At 46.5% G+C, this 22529-nt stretch overlaps 1 protein-coding gene and 1 long non-coding RNA gene across 9 annotated transcripts in view; one reads left to right on the top strand and one right to left on the bottom strand.

Annotated features, from left to right (window-relative positions):
- vimar (visceral mesodermal armadillo-repeats) overlaps positions 1 to 22529 on the bottom strand; it is a 386590-nt gene that overhangs the window by 78744 nt on the left and 285317 nt on the right. The window lies entirely within an intron of this gene.
- Positions 239 to 22355, top strand: LOC142573026 (uncharacterized). The gene is made up of 3 exons (XR_012826194.1): positions 239 to 511; positions 6173 to 6242; positions 22313 to 22355. It is a non-coding gene; the product is annotated as an uncharacterized LOC142573026 (long non-coding RNA).

Raw genomic sequence — 22529 nt, 5'->3', positions numbered from 1 at the left:
TGATATGCCAGAAAGAAAACAATTATGGGTTGAACACTTTCTCCTGCTTCGTGACAAATATTTAGCCTGCCGCCAAAATCTGTCAAGAAAGCTGAAGATAATTTACAGAAAGTTGGAGACCTTCATCATACTCATCGCCAGATTTTGTTCCGTACGGGGGCACGCCAGCGTACGGAACAAGGTCATGCAACTGCCATTCTTTGTGCAGGCCGCCCTTCAGTGGGTCATCGCCCCTCTGCCCAACTGCTTCGTGCGTAGCGAGGTAGCCTGGATGCTTCATTGCCACCTGCCATCTCATACGGAATACCTGCCCGTCCAACCCGAAGCGGATCATCGACTCTTCACTTTGCCTCCGTTCCTGGCCACGAACGCACTTTCCGTCTGGCAACCTGGCTGTACTATCAGTGAGGCCGCCCCGTCTCAGCTGCTACTTAGCCTGGAACTGTTTCTCGGCCAGTCGGGGCACGCCACCGTACGGAACAAGGTCATGCAACTTCCATTCTTTCTGCAGGTTAGTTACCTTGCAAACGCAAGCTGCTTCCGTACTAATGACCGTTTTCTAATTGCGGTGTCGTGCCCCCCTGAGTTGATTGACAGTTGTTGCAATCATTTATGCAAGTTGTTATGCTCCTGTTACGTTACTTTTCACAATGTATCTCTTTTGCTTATACTGACCGGCAACGTGGAATTGAACCCCGGCCCTGTCACAGGCACTGCTTCGTCACTTGAATCTATTTCCAAAGCACTAACTCGTTTAGAATCTTCCCAAAGCACCGTGCTAAATGAACTCGCACTAATCCGTACTTTCCAAACTAACATTGAAGCTACGATCAGTGCTCTTTCTGCTCGTGTTGATATCTTAGAAAAAAGGGTTGATGAAGTTCAATCGCTGCACTCACAGCCTTCTTATGGCACAAGTGACTACGTCGCTAATCTGGGTTGCCAATGAACCCTGGCCCTGTCACAGGCACTGATTCTTCACTTGAATCTATTTCCAAAGCACTAACTCGTTTAGAATCTTCCCAAAGCACTGTGCTAAATGAACACACACTAATCCGTACTTTCCAAACTAAACCCGCCGTGGTTGCTCAGTGGCTATGGTGTTGGGCTGCTGAGCACGAGGTCGCGGGATCGAATCCCGGCCACGGCGGCCGCATTTCGATGGGGGCGAAATTCGAAAACACCCGTGTGCTTAGATTTAGGTGCACGTTAAAGAACCCCAGGTGGTCAAAATTTCCGGAGTCCTCCACTACGGCGTGCCTCATAATCAGAAAGTGGTTTTGGCACGTAAAACCCCAAATATTATTATTATTCCAAACTAACATTGAAGCTACGATCAGTGCTCTTTCTGCTCGTGTTGATATCTTAGAAAAAAGAGTTGATGAAGTTCAATCGCTGCACTCACAGCCTTCTTATGGCACAAGTGACTATGTCGCTAATCTGGGTTGCCAATTAGAAGCGCTGGCGGAAAAATGTGACGACGTGGAAAACCGACAGAGGCGTTCTAACCTGCTGTTCTTGGGAATTCCCGATTCTAACAACCAAAGCTGGGCACAATCAGAAAAGCACGTAACCTCATTCTTATCCGAGAAGCTTAACATTTCCATTGCAGCGGCTGATTTAGAGCGTGCACACAGACTAGGTCGCTTCCAGAAAAACAAAAATCGTCCCATCATCGTCAAATTCGCACGTTTTGAAGATGAAACCGCCATCCTTCAGGCAGCTTCCAAACTTAAAGGCTCCTCTTTTGCGGTTCGCGAGGATTTCTCTACGCGTGTGCGCGCAGCGCGGCAAAAGTCATATTCGTTTGGTATACAAACGGGCTCCCAATTTAAAATTCGTTTTGACAGGCTCATCATAGAAGACAAGCAGTTTGTCTATGACGCCGAGTCTGATTCAGTCATACAACTAACAAAGTAGCCATCAGCTCGAATTGAAAGTCTTCCATTTTCCCACTCTACCCTACCAAGTTATGTGCCGTCAAGGAGCCCCACGTTTCATACGATGAAAGTTATGTTAACCAATGCTCGAAGCTTCATGCCGAAAAAAGAAACACTGGAAACGATCATCATGGATGATGACACTGACATTGTTGTTATCACAGAGTCTTGGCTAAACTCTGATATCGAGGACCACGAACTTCTGAACAACCCATCGTATACCGTTTATAGGCAAGATAGAATCGGTCGTCGGGGGGGTGGGGTCTTGGTATATGTCAAACAATGGCTGGTCTCTTCTCGCTTATCTACTGAAAGTCACTATCGAGACCCTTTGTCTCAAGATAGTACTGCCGACAAGCACGACCATACTGATTTCTTGTTACCGTCCCCCTGCTTGTGACATTACATTTACAAACGAACTTAATTCCATCATATCCAATCTAATCTCCCGTTTTCCTCGTGCTAATCTCATGCTATGCGGTGACTTCAACTTTCCGGATATTGAGTGGGAAAACTGCATCGCTTCAACCCACGCGTCCAAAGATTTCCTAGAAGCAGTTCTTATGTACAGTCTTAGCCAAGTAGTTACCAGACCTACTCGCAGTAATAACATTCTTGATTTAGTACTTACTACCAATAATGAACTAATAAATTCATTACAATATGTTAGAGGTGTTAGCGATCACAACATCTTGTTTTTTAACATAGCTATAGAACTTCCTACCCGCCAGCCGTCTACTAAATACATCCGAGATTACAATAAAGCAAACGTTGCAGAAATTAACAATCAGCTAGAATCGTTTTTTGTAGACTTCCGTCAATCAGCCCCTTCCAGAAGAGTTGAGCGAAACTGGTTACTCTATAAACATAAACTTTTGTCTCTTCTTGATGCTCATGTTCCTCTTGTACGAATTCGCGGGGATGCCGGCAGACCCTAGTATTCGAACAACCTTAAAAATCTATCCAGGAAAGAAAAGCGCATTTTCCGCGAACTCAAACGACGCAACAATCCGCAAAAATGGGAAAAAATCTTTACGTTGTTGCAGGAATACACACGTTTGCTGAGACAATCTAAATGCAAATATTTCCACCAGGACCTGCTGAGCATACTGCGTGTCAACCCTCGCAAATTCTGGAACTCATTATCACTTAAACGTACTTCATGTCATAGTATCGCATTAATCAACTCGGATGGGTCTCCTGTTTCAGTGAATCAGCGTCCCGATGTCATGAACTCTTATTTTTGCTTGGTTTTCACTAATGAACCTCCCACTGATATTTCTACGTTGCCATCTACTCACTTTTCGGAAATGCCGGCTGTTACTGTAAATACTCAAGGAATCTCCAATTTAATCGATAACCTTAAACTTTCCAGTGCGCCAGGCCCAGGCGGCATAACGGCCGAAGCTTTAAAGGGCACCAAATCTCAATCTAGCCGCTTCTTGAAATTGTTTTTCACTCAATCTAGTGCCTCTTCGACTATTCCGAATGATTGGAAAATTAGCAGTATTGTACCTGTGCACAAATCCGGTAGTCGTTCCAGTCCATGTAATTACCGCCCTATTTCCCTAACTTGCATACCTTGTAAAATACTAGAGCATATATTGTACTCCAGCATTGCATCTCATTTAGACAAGCACTCTTTTTTCTTTCCCAGTCAACATGGATTTAGACGAGGCCACTCCTGTGAAACGCAGCTGTTCGAATTCACCACAGATCTTCACTTCCACCTTGAGTCCCGTTTCCAAACCGATGTTATCTATCTTGACTTTGCAAAGGCGCTTGATCGTGTCGCCCATCTACGTCTTAACGCGACACTTGCTTGTCTTAATCTCGACCCACTTATATTGTCCTGGGTTGACTGTTTTCTCACAAATCGCTCACAACACTGTCATCGATAACCTCCTCAAGTCGTCAAGTAGTCCAGTCTTGTCAGGTGTACCACAGGGCTCTGTGCTCGGACCTCTTGTTTCTAATTTTTATACATGACCTCCCTAATAGCATTCTTTCATCAATTCGGTTATTCGCTGATGACTGCGTCTTGTATCGGCGCATATCCTCCCATATTGACCACCTAATACTCCAGGAAGACCTAAGCAAAATATCAAATTGGTGCTCTGCTTGGCTCATGTCCCTCAACGTTTCCAAGTGCAAGTACATGTGTGTAACTTGCAAGCGGGACATCATTAACCACCAGTACTTTCTTAATTCCACAGCCCTGACTAAAGTTGACTCTTACCGTTATCTAGGCGTTACTATCACTAATCAGCTTACGTGGTCTGCACACATAACTCAACTTACTAACGACTGTTCTAAATCACTTGGCCTCCTCAAACGATCGATTTTTCTGTCTCCTGTTCCCGTACGCAAGCTCGCCTATGAAACGTCCATGCGGACTAAACTTGAGTATGCCTCAGCAATTTGGAACCCTCACCAGTCTTATTAACTCGCTCGAAGCAATGCAGAATCGCGCAGCACATTTTATCGCTTCAAACTATGACTGACATACAAGTATAAGCGGAATTAAATCATCTCTCAGCATTCCTAGCCTAACACTTCGTAGGAAGATTTCACAACTTTCCCTTTTCCACAAACTATATTATAACTTCCCACATCTCAGGAACACTCTTTCACTACAGCCCAACCGCTTTTCTAAGCGTCGCTTTAACAACCTGAGTCTATAACGTCTCCATGGTTCCTCTAATGCCTTCAACAACTCTTTCTTACCTAGTGCTATTGAATTGTGGAACGCTCTACCCAACGGCATAGTGAATGAAAGTAATCCAGATAAATTTAGACACCTATTGTCATGTTTTTTAAACCCTTAACCTACCACTACTATGCTGTTACTCTAAAGTCTAACTTCTTTCTTTTTCCTTTTCTGTTATATTGCCTGTTGTGTTGCCATTTCTACTGCCGGTTCGTACGTTACTTTGTTTTTTTTTATTTTTCTTGCCCATCGTCTACTGGCATGTACACTAAGTTTTGTTTACCGTTGTACAAACGAGTTAACCACTACATAATAATGACCATAGTGTTTCTTGATGCTTTTGCCCCCCCCCCCCCCCACCCTTATGTAATACCCTGAAAGGGGTTCTTAAGGGACAATAAATGATGATGATGAATAGAAGATATACCTTCTGTCATAAAAGACCGATATTGTTGGAGAAACGTTTGGGTACGTGGTCGACAGGAGCTTCACAAATATACAGGCAATGCGTGCATCGATACGATTTCTTAGAGAAACCGCAATGTTGAGTAATTATTAGAAATGTGGAAGTAATCTTGATTATGTTGGTCTTTTTCGTTATTTCTTTTTAACGCTTATTCAAACGTCTTTATGTATTGCTCCCCTTGGTATATAGATGTCGCAGCGATGTGTTCGTGCACATTATTGTGTACGTTGTGACAGCCGAATGCGTGGCCTGTAGGCTTGGCTTCTTATTGGGGCGGGCTCTTCTGACGCTTTCGTTTTTCCTTTTCGTTCCTTTTATTTTTCACACTGGCTGAACTGTACTTGTGTTCCTAGGCGGCAGCTGTGTCACTACTCCTTTTCTGAACGTGAGAGTTCGTTTGCTGATCACATTAACTTAACACGACTGCCTGTTGCTTCGTGACAGCTTTATTATTCAGTGAGTTCCTTTTACTTTTCTTTTGTAGCACTTTAGGCGCCGACTTTACAAAGGTTTTCATTCGCAAGGGCTCTTTGCCATTGGCCGCAGGCCTTCGCTAATAGTTTGTCTAGCCTCAGGATTGCCAGGAATTTGCTTTTTTGTTTTTTGTTTTAGAACGATTGTACCGTGAGAGCTTTTCGTGAGTGCGGGTCCAGATAAGAGAACCAGCCGGAACCTGTAAGATGTGCCACCGTCGTCTCATACATTCAGCAATAATAAAGAAAAAGTTATCTGTATCAGAGACACACCACTTGTGCCGAAATAAGCGGTTATTCATCTCTTTTCGACAAAGCAGTCAAAATTAGAAAATGGTGTATGTGTCAGTAAGGTATCAAAGGTTCTTCCTGTTTATTTTATTTTTTCACTTCCGCTTCGTCTATAGTGTAGGGCATCCAAGTTGACTCAGTCCTGGCTAACCTCCATGTTTTTCTCTTTACAAGAAAATACGAGTTGTCAGCACTCAGAGTGACTGCGGTGCTCTGAAGTGAAAATGCACGAATGTTGACTCTGCCGTGCATGAAATAAAATTATGTGAACGCCGGATGTCATCTATTCCAGAAGTACCATAGAAGACAGCCCTACCACGTTCTACCTACCGACAGTTGCTGTCGTAGCTGACAATGCCCCTGTGAGTTTGCATGGACTTTGTTTCTCTGTTTCTCTAGAGGTGCTACTATATGAGAAATGCCTCTATCTCTCTCTCCCACACACACACACACACACGCACACACACACACGCACACGCACGCATACACTCCCGCCGCGGTGCCTTAACGGCTACGGTGTTGCTCTGCTAAGCACTAGGTCGCGGGATCAAATCCCGGCCACGGTGGCCGAATTTCGATGGGGGCGAAAGGCAAAAATGCCACTGTCCCCCGCATAGGGGGCACGTTAAAGATCCCCTTGTGGTCAAAATTATTTCGGAGTCCCGCACTACGATGTGCACTACGAGTTCGAATTAAGCCGCTTTTACAAATTCTGGTGAACCGGGAAACAAAAGAACGCGTTGTAGTAGTTTCTCAATTGTTCGAGTTTGAATTTATGCTGTGTTTGATGAATAGGTTAACCTAGTCGGAGGTGCGGAGAAAGAGTCGGAGATGGGGTGGCATTCGGAATGGAACCAACAAACTCACCTTCATCTTATCTCTGAATCCGTAAATACAGCTAGGTTGTCGCGCGAACTGGCGTTTCTCGCCCTGAACAGTTATATATCGATACTTCAGCAAAATTTTCTAATTATTCCTTCAAAAATGATTGACTCCTTCGTGGGGTTTAACGGCCCAAAGCAACGCTATCAGGCTCTGTAGATGCCGTAGTGGATGGCTGCAGAATAATTTTTACCGAGCTAGGAACAATTGAGTGTTCTTTCGTACACACACTTTTCATGTCGCGGCACCATGGTGATTCTTTGCGAAGATTTCGCTTTTCGGAAATGCGCATTTCTTTAACAGAAGGAGACGACCAGCCAGGGCTTGTACGTACATGTAATCGTAGTGGATCGCCTCATGGGGGTCATAAAAAACCGAGAACGTCTCCCGCGTAACGTACAGGCAACGTACAACGTGGCAACGTACAGGTATTAAAAAGGCATTGTTTCACAGAAAACTTTGTTTTGAGCATTTAAAGCACAACGAAATATTCTTAACTCACTGCAATTTCCTTGACGCTGAAAACACCAAGGCACTTAGAGCTCAGAATTTTATTGACTTCTATCCTTTCTTTAAAGCGAAGCTTTCTGGCTGGGTGGGTGCTGCTGCTGCTGCTTTCTTGCCGAATTGCGCGCACACAGGACAGCACTACCATCTTTACTACCCTCACAGGTGTCGAGGCAGCTGGCCTTGTTTCCTACAATATTACTTAGCGCCAACACAAATTATACCTAAATTTCCTGATTGAATCAAATACCCGTCATCAAGAGCGCCATTACATTAATAAAGCAAACCTTTCTAGCCTTTCTATGTCTGTTTTACTAACCATTAGACCAACTACCCCCTTGAGATGATTGCCGCATGTTCATGATGATGATGCTTTTCATACTGTGGCACATACGCGCAACGTGGGGTTGGTCAAGAAGCGTGCGGTACATTTAAAATTAGCAAGAAGAAACGAAAATACAAGGCAATATAAGAGTAATAACATTGCGTAGTACGGGTGTGCGCGCCAGTTTTCTTTGCGCCAACGACGCAGGAATGAAATGGGCAAATTATATGCAGTTCATTAACCGCTTCACGAAGGCTTCCCTTCACATATAGATTCAACAATTTCTCAGGATTTGCATTTCTTTTTTATCCGAGTGACGAACTTGGTGACCGATAAGCTATATAACTTGATCGTGGCTGAGTGGGCAGAACTTCACGTACATACAGGTCTGACTGTGCTCGCTGCTTATGCATGTCCAGGGCTATGTAGTCTCACATGTTCAGAAGAACCGATGGTTGCGGGAGGCAGTGAAAACGACGGAAAGACATGTTTAATGGCACTAAATGCAATATTATCGACACATTGCTCTTATATAACCAGCGCGTCATGACGAATTACACAGTAGCGTGGTATTAATAGTTTTCTGTTGTTACGAGAAACCAGAAGAAATTGAAAAAAAAGGTACGCGTATCACTTCATCTCCAGGACGCACATGCGCCATTATCGTCAACACTAACTTTCTGTTCGCGCCCACTGTTAAAAGCGTTGCATCACTCCCGAATGATAATTCACGCAGAAAGCCAGAACAGCGCTTTTCTCCGTTTACGTCCGCTATCAGGAACGGGAATCCAGAAGCCGCTCCATGGTCACGGGCTCAAAGATGGCAGCGCTCGTGCAGCGGCGCTGCAAAAAGGTATATACCCAACGCACTGCACAATATGGCGCATATCCCGTCGTCATAATGCGTCCAAGATTCGGACGCGCTACCTCATGCTCAGCAGTAGGACGCCACACCCACTGAGCTTGGCTAACGTTAGCTGGCACACACAGTATACATTCACATTGCAAATGACGCATAAATTTTTTTCGGAAATCGTTTTTTTTTTCTGCGCAGAAATTGGTATTCTCCAGGGACTCCTACCATTAAACTTTCGCATGCGCATGGCCAAAACATTCATCGCAAAAAACCAGCTTCGCCAAATGTTTGACGTGGGTTTACGTGCTTACATATAACAAGCTTTCCCGAACACGTTCCACGTTGTTAAGTCTGTGATAAAAATATTCCCGGAAGAACAGCGTTCGCGGCTTGTTTCCAACTCGAGGCCGCCAGATGCGGCACTGGTTTACGTCCAGAATTTCGGCCTTGCTATGCTTTGTTCGTTAGATCGCATAAAGTCTGCAACTGGCGGGCTTGTGGCTCCAGATTTTGCTGTTCTCGACCTTGTACTCGTATATATCCGCTGCGGGGAGCCTGTCTGCAGGGCGAAGTTGTCGACAAACAATTATCATTTTCGGAAAAGAGCTCGGGCGATAACGTGTTGCCCCATTCGGCGGACATCTGCATTCAGGCTCGTCGACGAGCGGCTGTACAGAGCGCAAGCGCAGCGCAGGTACTCGGAGGAGTTTGCGCGTGTAATGGAGAGAAAGAAGCGGGAGGGAGGCCGCACCGGGCGTCCAACAGGAGGTGGGAACGAAAGCGAGAGCGCGCGTCGCGTTCGTGTCCGCCAACTCGTCAGCGCGCGCCGCCGCGTGCATTCCCGAGCCGCGCGCGCGCTTCCCGCTCTCACAGCGCGTGCACTGTGCGGTTGCTCGTTCTGGTTGACCGGTCCGGCCAGAATCGCGCGGCCAACGGCTGGCGAAGACACCGCGAGGTTCAGTGGCCGGTTCAACGTCCCGTGGCCCGGTTGGCGTTCGCATCGGCGCGTGGAGGACGCAGTACGGAACGGCCAGGGCGGCAGCGGCGGCGCATCCGCGGCGACATCACGCAATTACGCGCCGCCCAACCCCGGAGGCGCTGGCGAGCTGAACATGCGCGCGCGTCCGTCGCCCGCTGGGAAAGCGCGGACTCCATTAATCCCTCTTCCACCTCCGGCGGACCGCGTTTGCATTATTCTTTTTTAATCGCTTTCCAGTCCGCTGGCGGCTCGCCCGGGGCCAGGCATCGCGGCGAAACACACTGTCAGTCTACCGCCGAAAAAAGAAAGAAAGAAAGAAGAAAAGACGTCTAATGCGAATAAAAACCGAGAAGCTCCTCTGATTTTCTTTCTTTCCTACCGGACTATCTGCGCCCATCTGTCACCTCAGGGTACCAGCTTAGACAGTTTGTTTTCTTCCTGCTTGGATGACTAACTACAGCACGATCACGGAGTATCTTTTTGAAAAGCACTCGTTGCAGCTTCTGTACTTTTATGAGCTGCGAGAGGGTTCGAATAAGAAATAATAAACAAAAACAAATAGAATCAGTGAATATTGCCCTTCACTTCCTGCTTATTAGCCATGCCAAGCACTGTAGAAAAAAAAAACCTTTGTCGAGTTTCTCGGCCAAATTTGTCTTCTCAATGAACGGCATTAACAAGAATGCTGACACAGTGCAGTAAAGAAAACGCAGGAGGTGACTCAAAACCGGTGAACGATAGGTGATAGAGGTAGAGATGCTGACCTTAATCACTCACCGTGGTTGCTTAGTGGCTATTGTGTTGGGCTGCTTAAGCACGAGATCGCGGGATCGAGTCCCGGCCACGGCGGCCGCATTTCGATGAGGGTGAAATGGGAAAACACCAGTGTACTTAGATTTAGGTGCACGTTAAAGAACCCCAAGTGGTCGAAATTTTCCGGATCCGAGTCCCCCACTATGGAGTGCGTCATAATCAGATCGCGGTGTTGGCACGTAAAGTCGCATAATTTAATTTTTTTTTTTACCTTAATGAGAAGGCGAAACATAAAGCTTGGCTGACTGCAACTGAATAATGCTCTGCTGACAGGGGGCTGATCGCAAACGCCCCCGCGAAGCGCATGAGCACGCAGGCACACATGCACATACACACCTGTGCAAGGTCGCGAGGTCAAACAAGCATGCATGCATGCCCGCCCGTCATCGGAAACATCGCGTACGTAACTCAACATATAAATATGGCTAATACGAATAACATAACTCTTTGTATCAGAACAGTATACAAATTTAGGCAAAAGAAGTTCTATAACATGTAATATGCCCGTCTGAACCAAAATTTCTGCACGAATATTACTATAATACAAATGACAAGAGGGTTAACGAAAACAAATAAACAAGGAGCAGATCCGAGTCTGACATGACGCCTTACTGCAACAAGTGATCCACTTCGTAAATGCAACGAAGGACTCGCTTTAGGTCTTATTCAAGGAGCGTTGAAATCATCAGAAAAACCATTCGAAAGGCGAAGGAAAATGTCCACGCCAACAAAGCGACTCTCCTCAAAGTTGTAATGAAAGCAATAACTCAACATTACCCGACGAATTCATGGCTTAGAAGAGCGAGCGAAGCGGCCTAATACAAGTACAAAACGCGTCCGCCACTACGTACATCAGTTTGAAAAAAGGAGAGACATATATGTTTTAAGCTAATGGTAATTGTGTCAACAAAAAAAAATAAGAAAGGAAAAGAAAAACTCAACTGCATAGACCGACGTGCGGATCAGTTCGCACCCTCACTCGTATTTGTTGAATTTGTGCGGTTTCTCTAAAATATTCACTTCTGAGGAATGAAGTTAACCTTATGATCGAGTTTACTGAGGCAGGCTTCAATCAAGAAGCTGATGAGATGCCCCATTTTTGAGGGTGAATTGGGTGTCTTTAATCAAACCTCGGTCATGGCGGCCGCATTTAGATGCGGCCGATATGCAAAAACGCCCGTCTAGCGTGCATTGGGTGTATTTGGAGTCCCCCCTATATGGCGTGCTTCATAATTATGTCGTAATTTTGGCTCCTAAGACCCCAAAATTTAATTAATTAATCTTTGGTTTTCGTGGTTATGCAACCGAGACAAGGACACCGAACAGACATCGCAACGCACGCAGCAATGCTTGCTATAGCGCGTGAAAGCAGCGGCGACGTACCCTAAAGGCAGGCGGTGAGAAGGCATAGGACATCGCCATTTCACGGAATTTCGGCTAAGCGCTGAGATAAAAAAAATGTAAGTAACGTTAAGGAGACGAAGGAGACAAGAAAATAAAAAATAAAAGCCGGGAACGAGGAGAGAGATGATGTCCTGCCCTGAGCTTGTCACCATGACACGCTGGTCACCAGTCCGGCCCAGTGGCCCCCAGCGCGCGCATGCAACAAAAGACATTTCAATCTGGCGCATAGCGTCGACCGGATTCAGGAAGGCGAGTGACGGCTGAGGAGGGGAGTAGGCGCGGGCGCCGACGCGAGGGGGAAGGCGGACTTCCGCGGTTTGCGAAGGCGTCACCGGCCGCGTGGCATCGAGGGGCCTGGCGACCCGGCGGAAAATTGCGGAAGTCTCGGCCGCCGCGGCATCAGGAAGCGGAAAACGAAGGCATTCGACCGCGAAGGTGAACCTCGGCCGAGTGCTCGCGGCTTGACCCTCTTTTGGCCATCCTGTCAAGTTATTGTATACCTCTGGCACGCCCTCCTTGTTCTTGGCCGCACTGCTGCTGCATACTCGCTTTCAGCCTCTCTCTCAATATTCGAGGGAAGAGCGGTGAGATACAACACGGTTTGTGCGTGTGCGTGTGTGTGCGGGCGTGCGTGCGTGCGTGCGCAGAGAAGGCACCTCGAATGACGCCAGAAAGCGGGCAGCGTCGTCGTCGGCGGCGGCCAGTGTAACGAGATCGTGTTTTACATATTTGGCGCCCGCGCGCTATGCACCGGCGAACGTGGCGCGCGAGGCCACGTGCTAGTGCTGAATCACACTGCGGAAGCGCCCACCGCCCTCGAGTCACTTTCTCGCTGCGCTCCAGTTGGTCCGGCGACAACACAACGTCAAGACTCTGCGCGCTAAAACGCTTGCGTCACAGAGACAAGCTTCACAGTAGAATTATTCCGACATTAGGGCCGGGGAGGGACGCACAATGGAAAAAGGGCGTCTGGGTGTCCTGACCCACACTTGGATATTTCTTGCTTAAGTTACTTCTCAACACTTGGACATATACCTCGTGAAGAAAAATCGTTCATTTGGACAAGTCGGAACGGAAGTGTAAAGTTGTCTACAATGCTGGCGTAAAAGTAATCAAATACCCCACAAAGCACCCCAGGAAAGTACATGCAGTGAAACCACGCCGAGAAGTAAACCAGTTACAGCGTGTTTTTTTTTTAAAAGCTTAACGTTGGACCATATTTTACTATGGGTCCTAACCCGAGCAGCCATTGTTTCCAACTTCAAGTAATGCCTCTGATAATGTGCTTCTGGCAGCGATCACAGTCGCCCAGGGGAAGTCTGCGCCGCTTGTAAGCGTTGCAAACTGAAACCTAAATAACTTGTCAAACACACACTTGCGGATATCGAGAAATATTCTGAAACGAGCATCATGTTTCTTGATCAAGCACCTTTTAAGGTATAGTTGCTTCCATTTCAGCGAATGAGCAAAACCAAAGAAAGTGAAACATAAAAGTTTGCCGAGCACTTTTTTGCACCATGCGTTCTAATCAACAAATAGCGTTTCCAAATTTATTTCGCTCTCCGCAACGCTCGTTTGCAATGCCAAACGATACAATCTCGTCTCCGAGCGCCGTTGGCTCATTTCTGACAACTTTCACTTCACCTTCAATGTGCCTGAAATTCACCTCCATACTACCAATAGCTTTCAGTCTCGTCTCCGCGCTACCTCAGCCGTTCCCCTGCCACGTCTTCGATAAGCCTAATTTCCCTCACCGCTACAGTTTCCCTGGACGCAGAAATTGTCACCACTGTGCGGGGTGCACACTGCGTCGCGGGGATCTAAATGCTTTTAAAATTGCAGATTCAATGTCCTATGGGCGCAACCGGTTTAGCCCCAGTCTCAGTACCAAGAAAGTTTGATTCTGGCGAATGCTTATTTATTATTTCTATATTTGGGGGGGGGGGGGAGCTGACGCTTGCCGTTATCACACAGACACTCGGTAGCGATTTAGGTTACAGAATCAATAGCATAATCTCTGCCCGCACAGATGCTTCAAGTCATACTGGCTGTCGCAAAACGAACACAAGTGCAGAAGCTGGCTTCTCCCGACAAACGCTAATGTTGTGGAGAAGCCAACTTTAAAGAGGCCTGCTGGATACGTACAGACACGTTATAAACAGAATCGGGGTTTTGACGTGCAGGCTATTCTCTCGAAAAGCGAATGGCCTTTGACAGTCGAAAGTTTATTCTTAAAAGAGTGTTACAATAAAAAACGGCCGCGAGGAATAATAATAATAATAATAATAATAATAATAATAATAATAATAATAATAATAATAATGAAAAATATTTTGCTGCGGGTATCTATATACGAATACCTAACATTTATTTATTTTTAATCATCAAAGTACTCTCAGCGCCAGCATGGCATCACAGAGGAACGAGGGAAAATAGAAAAATGCAGGTAACCACCACACATCAAGAAACAAGCATTAAACTACAAAATTCGGGGCTAAAAGAAAGCAAATATGACAGTAGAGACTTTTAGCTCAGCGGGTTTACGTTTCGCTCCGCTCGCGGTCTCCACCGTTGCGCCAGCGGAGCGGCTCGCGAAAAAAGAATTTTAGCCCGGCGGATCACTCAACCACTCGAGCGGGGCGCTGTGCTTCCCCACCTAGTGGTCCGAATAGGAGTTACTGAGAAATGAATTTGAATTACGCTTGCTTTTATAATGCAAGAAATGTTGAATAAAGATATATTACATGTTCTCAGTACATCATTTGTTAATAATATACTGAGTACTAATGTACGGGTCAGCGCCGCAGTCGCCGCCGTCGATGCAGAACTGCCGGCGTTCATGTTCGCAGCTGCCATCTTGCATTTCGCATACACGCCCGCGCGCGCTTACGCACGCTCGCGCGCTGCGTATACCCTCCGCTGGGTATGCTTTCCAGCGGGCGTAAACGCTGCTCCGTAAAACCGCTGGCCGCCTCAGCGTTGTGCGCATGCGCAGTCGTGTCTCCGCTCACCCGCTCCGCTCCGCTGGCCGTAAACCCGCTGGGCTAAAACTCTCTAATATGGAACCCGCCGGAAATGTGGCACCCGCCGGTGGCTCAGTGAACGTGCGGCGTTACGTTGCTGAGCACGAGGTCGCGGGCAAGACGACCAGCCACCACATTTCGATATGGGAGGAATGCAAGAACGATCGCGCAGCGTGCTGCTTCTACGGGTGCACGTTGAAGAAAACCGCATGGTCAAAATCAATCCCGAGCCCTCCATTGAAGCCATTCCTCATAGTCCACAACGCACAGTTTGGGGCCCGCGCGGCCGGAGTATAACACTCCTCCCCCCTTCCTCCCCTCCCCCTGGTGCCATGCGCACGACGAAAGACGACGTGCTTACTCCCCTCTTGCTCCCTCATCCGCGCAAGATTGAGCCACCGTCGTCGGCTCACTCTTGCACGTTTTCACTCGCACGTACCGCATACGGCGCGCGGCGATGTTATCGCCCTAGGACTTTAGACGGAACACCACGGCGACGCCGACGCCGAGGGCAGAAATGCGACTGGAGCTTCCATCTAATCGCTATCGCAATAAGATTACGCGCTTATTATCGCTAATATGTGCGTAACTTCAACACGACCACCCGCTTGCGTCTACAGCACGTTGCTCTTTAGATCCAGGCACGTGTGCTTTGTTCCACAGCGACATGACACTGAGTTGTAGGATGGCATAAGCCGATCAGTAGGGTAATCACACGAACGCATGTGTCTCTGCGCAACGTGTCCTTACGCGTTAGAGCGTCGGTTCCTCAGTTTCGAGATCATCCTTGAGAAGCAGCACTCTCGAAAAGAGTTTCAGAGAGCTACTCAATGGCTAACTTGATGGCCGCGTAATAATGAGAAGCCGTCGGTGTAACAGCAGCAATCAATAGAATAGTTCTTCTTGTATTCGCTGTAGTCGTACTCCTTATCGCCGCCCTGAGACGGTGCGCACTACTCTAGCTTACAGCGTACGCGACTGCTTCAGTTTTACACCACCGCCTTCTCACGTTTTCGCGGTCGCCAAGTCATCAGTTGAGTACAGTTGTTTAAGTACGCGAAGCGCTGGCGCGCGCTCATTAACATCGCATCAATGCTGTTTTGCGGCACAACTTTAAAATGCACAGAAAATAACTAGGAACACTGTAGGGATCTAAAAAGAATATTTTTTTTATCTGTGGCACATATTGACATTCGAGCCTACGCAGCTATGAAAGTAAGTATTAATTTAAGTAATTAACTATACTAATGAGCTAATCGAGGATAACGGCAAAAAAACATCATGGTTGCGCCCCCCCTTCCCCGCCTTTAAGGCTTCACTTTAAACTCGTTCCAAGCTCAAAACACTTGACTGAAGTAATTTCAAACAAATGTACGTAAGATATATCCGGCCACCCTCGAAGCTCTCCGCGAGAACAGCACTCCTAAGCTGAAGAAATACTCGTGCTCATACTTGCGTTCAGGTTGGTCGCTATGATGTTCGTATTCGTCGACACTATACGCAGTTAAACGCAGAAAATTTGTTGGCGCAAGTTGAAATCAGCTAGCGCAAGACAGGCATAAGAGGCCTTCGTCCTGCAGTGGTCATAAAAATAGGCGGCGGTGGCGGCTGCTGCTGCTGCTGCTGCTGCCCAATTAGCAATGGCTGATTTGTTGCATTGGTTCCAAAGGCTCGATATCAGTGTTCGGAAACGGTCCGTATTTCACTGTCGCTCATCAGATTCGACGGTTCACCTGCCGACGCGGCCTGCTTCCTGCGTTAAAAAACGTGTTTGAAGCAGCCTATAACTCTGCAAAAAAAAAAAAAAAAAAATCGGGTTAGCGACTCCCAAACGCAGCTTGGTGTGCTTTGCGCTTCACTGAACGAAAGGATATACCTTGAGTACGTTGAGATATGCGCTAGTACCAGAGCTAGTGCCCTGAGCAAGCGCAAGAAAAAAAGAAAAAAGAAAGGGGTCGGGGGAGAAGGCCGCGAAGCAACAGGAAAAGCACTATGCGCAAGCATACCGTACTCCGTGCATCAAGTCTGGCCGCGCTCTGCGTGAAAGTCGATTAGACAGCCGCCGCCGCACATTGTCGACCGTCACTTTCTTGCGCGGCTCTATTCAATTGGCCGCCTCGCCACGCCTCCATCGAGCACCGAACGAGAAGTGCCGGAAGTGTCGAAGCTTCTGTAGTCTTCCGCCGCACGCCCGTGTACTGACTTTGAGATATTTATCTGTGCTCTATATACAACGAGCCGTGATTGACAAAGTTCAGAATAACCTGAGGAAAGAGACGCTTCCGGGCCTCTTGAGGATAAAGTAGCCGCCACTGTGCTGGGGGCGAAAGCGCGCGTCATAATGAAGGTTTCACAATCATCAACATCATCATCGTCATTATTATTATTATTATTATTATTATTATTATTATTATTATTATTATTATTATTATTATTATTATTATTATTTATTGAGCGCAGCGCCCTTCAGGACGAGTTCTAATTTGCATTTGTCTTTGATTGTTCGATAAACATTTGATTGAAATAAGCATAAAAGGAGAGTAAGTGATCTTAAAGGTTACCAGTTTTCTTAAGGCCGTGCTATTTCTCATCAACAGAGGTCGATTTGATCGTGGCGCCAGACCGACAGCAACAATGACACTGCCATTCTTTCTGTTTATTTTCTATTTAGGTACGCGCAGCCGTGTAAACTAGGCCAAACAGGTGTGATACAGAAAGTAAAATATAATTTAAAGCAATAATAGTAATGATAAAAGAAGACTACGTGAATTTTGTTCTAGATATAGAATATATAACTACAGCAAATCAAAGTAAGAAGGACACATAGAATGAAGCGCATTTGACAAAGTACATGTGCGACAATACCATGTTAAGAGATAGCTTTAGCTCGGGTGCTCCTATCTAAATACATATAAAACGAGAATTCGTTTTTCTCGGCAGAACAGGCTTGTTAAATGCCAGGATCTTTACATCACCCGGTGCCTTGTTTAATTTGCCTAATAAAACCAAGTTTTCGCGTCACTGTTTTCTTCCTTTTCAGGTGCTTCAGTCTGCATTTCTTTACGGCCAATATTTATGTTAATCCATGGGCATGAATGACACATTCGGATATGGTTACATGTAATCAAAGAATCGCGACAATGCAAAACTATGCGTGTGAACTCCAGCCATAATGTGTCAGCGTTTCCATGCGGTATGCAGCCGACGAATATCCAAAGTTCGTCAATGATCGACTGGGCATGGGCACGACTAGAATCCTTCCCAGTTCTTAATGAGATTAGCCTTCTTTGGGAACTACACGCACTTTTCAGTATGTCCGTAGATATCTAGCCTCTTTCGCGCCAACTTGAACCACTGGGTATGTGCAGATGGGCGTGTGCGACTAGGTATACAGGGTGTCCCACATAATTTGAGCGAAGAATTTAAAAATGAAAGGCGCGTCGGAAGCGAATTGAACCGGACGCACACTATTCGCAACAGGCTATAGTAACTCAGACAATTTTGGTGTTCCCCATAACTCACTAATAAATTAAGTTTTATTACCCATATTTTTAATTATTGGCAGAGGAACCTAAGTACGATACGCAGATTTGTAGAGCACCTTCAGGAACCACCGATCGAGTTGTTTCCTTTACGATACGTCGCACGCAGACCTTCTTACCGGGTCTGATATTTCGCGGGCTTTCTTTGCAACCCGGTAAAAGGAATATATCTGAGACGTATTGTAAAGGAAACAACTCGATCGGTTGTTTCTGAAGGTGCTCTACAAATCTGCGTATCGTATTTAGGTTCCTCTGCCAATAATTAAAAATATGGGTAATTAAACTTAATTTATTAGTGAGTTATGGGGAACACCAAAATTGTCTGAGTTACTATAGCCTGTTGCGAATAGTATGCGTCCGGTTCAATTAGCTTCCGTCGCGCCTTTCATTGTTAAATTCTTGGCTCAAATTATGTGGGACACCCTGCACGTTAACAATCTTGGGAACTCCTCCAGAATGGGTGTGTGCCACTGGGTAGGTGGCCGAATAGAAAAGCCGAACAAGGGGCAAGAAGTGAAAAAGCGGGCATCAAAAGCAGCCGAGTGTGGAGAAAGAAGTGAACAAAACTGGACCAGAGGGTGCACTCAGCGAGGAGCGTTGAGCTGTAGCGAGGCGAAGATATCGGTAACAGAAAATTGAAGAAGTCGGCTACACAAAAGCACAGAATTTGCGATTACGGTGTGTAGCTTCATTACTTCGATGCTAATCGCATTAGCGTAGACATTCATCGTGAGATGGGTGCTGCCGCAAATCCTTTAGCAACTTTTTTGTTTGTCTTTAATGCGAATCGTTAGTGTGCATGTGAAAAGAATCTGTTCGTGGTCCCACAAGCCTTCTTCGACGGATAGTGCATAATCTGGAATACTTTTGCCCACAAGGAAAACCTATGAAATTGAGCTACTGTCAAGTGCCACTGGCGTGCGCGGGATGGTGAACGACTTGCTGCAAACCGCACGTAAACTGAATGTCTGAGGTAGGATTATCAATTACAATTGTAGGCGACCCTAATCTTTGACTTGGGTGGCGGCACTCGAACCTCGGCGTTGGTGTTCCGTAGGTTAAGCGAGCGAACGTCTTTTCACTGGCACGATTAAAGTGCCTTGATAATTTTAAAGTACCGCCACTCTTTGAACTCTGCCGCGGCCGCGCGACATCCTCACCTCCTCCTCGCTCCTTGCGCGTGTCCCTCCGCGGGAAGCGGTCTTGCGCCCGTTTTTCTGCACGACGATTGGTCTCCCTGCCGTTGCCCTTGGAAACGTGCAGATCTTGCGTTTTGCTTGCGTCTTTCTTTTTCGTCCGCGCCATTTTTCTCCTCGGCTGGGCTGGCTCGACGCTTTAGCACGGCGTAGCGAACGTTGTACGCTGTGTTTCCTGCTCTCTGTGCTAGCGCTATGCCGTGCTGTTGCGCATATAACTGCAGTGAGAAGCCTGAAGATCGTTATGCAGTTTTTAAGCTGCCACAAGGAAAGCGTGACGGCTTTTGCAGGAAGCAATGGCTGCATAACATTGGCCGAAAGAACTTTGTTGCGACAAAGAACAGTGTTGTTTGCGAAGTGAGGCGTATTTTTACTGCTCGTATCAAAGCATCCCCCCTAACTCTAATTTTTTTTAATTCTTCCGGCCTGCTCCCCAGCGGTTTTGCTGCGGCAATTTGCACGTTGCATAAAAATGGGGTTGTCCTCAATATGCTTGATATTGTGCTGAGACTCCATCACCTCGCACGTCGTACAACTGTTGTTATTCAGTCGGAAATGAAGCACTACAGGTTGTTTTCCGCTATGAACAATTCTGCGCGATGATATAGCCTCTCGATTGCACTTTTCGCTATTATTAGGATACATTGCCTGTTTTACTGAAAATTGAAATAGCGGCTTGTAGAGGAGCTATTATTTTCAGCTTACGTCGATGTGTTCGTCAGTCATACAATGAATGCAGGCTCTGAAAAAAATAGTGGCAAGTATACCCGTGGCATTGCAGGTGATGAGCGCTAGCTAGTCCACATTGCGCTTCTTTTTAAGTTTTAAGGCGAAAGCCTTTAGTTCTGTTTCAAGGTCGCGTTGTGAACAGAAAATATCACCTCACCCAGGAAGGTCAGAAGCGACCCGAAGCCTGTCCAGCCATGTATAAGAGATTACTGATTAGCCAAGTTAATTAATGATTCATTAGTGACTGAATTGAGGTGGATTAGGGCGGATTAAGGGTGATTAGGGTTAAGGTGGTATATGGCGTATTCAGGAGGATTAAGGTGGATTAATGAAGATTAAGGTAGATTAGGTTGCATTAAGGTGGATGAAGGCGGTTAAGGTTGATTAGAGTGTATTAGGTGAATTAGGGTTGATGAAGGAGGATTAAAACCACTTAGGATGGATTAAGGAGGATTAAGGTAGATTAAGCTGGATTTGGGTTGCTCGAGGTGGATTAAGATGAATTACAGGAGGCTTTTTAAGGCTTTCGCATTCGCATCTCTTAGGCGATACCTAAGGACACCTTCAATTTTTGTCATTTGCGGTGAACTGCACCTCCACGCACGCATGAGTGGGCGCGGATTATTATTTGGTTTTCTCACGGACACACGCAATGTGCAGGGGGTGTTCACATGATCGCGCACACTTGTTGTTGATGTCGACATCTAGGCGGAGACCGGGAATTTTCGCTTTATTAGTAGATGTTCTAAAACCGCCTTTCTGCGGTTTTGTTCTGTGGGGAAACATTGCATTGATTTAACACGAGCCGAAACCAATGCATCAATGCGTTTTGGTTACTAAGGTTGAGCAATCAATCATGATTGTGGTCATGATGCAGTAATGCAGAGAATATTTTGCAGGCAATAATGTTTAGCACTGCAACGTATTTCATCCTAATCCACCCTAATCAACTTTCATCCTCCTTCATCGACCTTAATCCTGCTTAATCCACCATAATCCTCCTTTATGCCCCTTAATCCACCATAATCCTCCTTAATACACCTTAAGACATCTTAATACGATCCCTAGTCAATCATTAAATAACTTTGCTAATCCGTAATCATCTCTTAATTACACACAGCTGGAAATGCTTTTGTTCGCTTGCGCCCTTCCTTGGGTCACGTGATATTTTCTATACCTCACAACGCGACCTTGAAACAGAGATCAAAGGCTTTCGCTTAATAAGCCACACGCAGAGGGATGTGCCACAAGCAATACTACATCAGACACACTAAGTAAAGCATCTCATCCTATGGCAGAAAAATTGTGTGAAGTGTAGAACTCGCCTCAAAGCTCCTTTTGCATGAGTATACCCTGTTCATACGGCTTTAAGAAAAAAAAAACCTCATCGATGCTGTTATCCGCATTGCGAAAAATTTTCAACACCACTGGGGCGCGCAACTGGCTCAAAATAACGCGCCTGCATAGAATGCTGCGGCCCGCCCGCGGGAGCCCAGGAGAAGAAGCGTCCCGTGTGCAGCGCGCGCAGCCAGCGGGAGAGGAGAATCTTGGAGGAAAGCACCGCGGCGAGGACAGTGTCGTCACTTTTAAATTATCAAGGGGTTTTAGGCAGGACATGCGGGCGAGGAAGGAAGGAGGATGAGGAGGAAGCGCAGCGGGCGCCACTTGTCGGGGCGTAGCCCCCTAGCGAGTGGCGCACAAAGTGCACCTTGCGCGCCCTCTCAGGTGCTGACGTCAGAGCATGTGACGAGCGCGCGAGCGAACAGGTGCGCGCCGGGAGAGAAGCGAGAGAGGAGGGAGTGACGTCACATCCGCTATGCTATGCTATGCTACGCTATGCTATGCCAGGCAACTGTTTTCCATTAATTAGGTGGTCAAATATCATTCCAACTTCTTGTTTGCGACGTCATTACTTCCACTTTCTACTTCCGGGTATCCAGGAATTTCACAAAAGTCGTGCTCACGAGGCGGGTCTCTAAGGTCTACGATTCTGTACTTTGGTGTGCGGTAATCAGCGATTTCTAATTAATTCTAATTATTCCAGACACTTCAGTAACTCAACTTGTAACTAAGCTATGCTCTGATATCTATAATGAAACCGATGAATTTGGTACTGTACTATCTTTTCTCTATTTTTTTTCTGATTTATGTTGAACTTCGTCCCCGGTCGTCGCAGGAGGTGAACCGGAAGTGCTGCGCGAGAAACAAGAGCGTCACTCGATCTACATGCCACTAAAAAGTGCATCCATTTTTGGGATCGACCTATCAATATTCGGTAAGTTGAAATAACCGGCGATTATTATCTGGGCGTGGGTGTGTGCAGACAAGCATTCATAAAGCGCGGACGTAAACTGTAAGGAAGATGATGGTGACCTGTAAGTGGCGATTACGCT

The sequence above is a fragment of the Dermacentor variabilis genome, chromosome 1 (assembly GCF_050947875.1).
Source record: "Dermacentor variabilis isolate Ectoservices chromosome 1, ASM5094787v1, whole genome shotgun sequence".
NCBI lineage: Eukaryota > Metazoa > Arthropoda > Arachnida > Ixodida > Ixodidae > Dermacentor > Dermacentor variabilis.
Note: the sequence above shows the minus strand (reverse complement) of the source record. Positions and strands in the feature narration are given on the sequence as shown.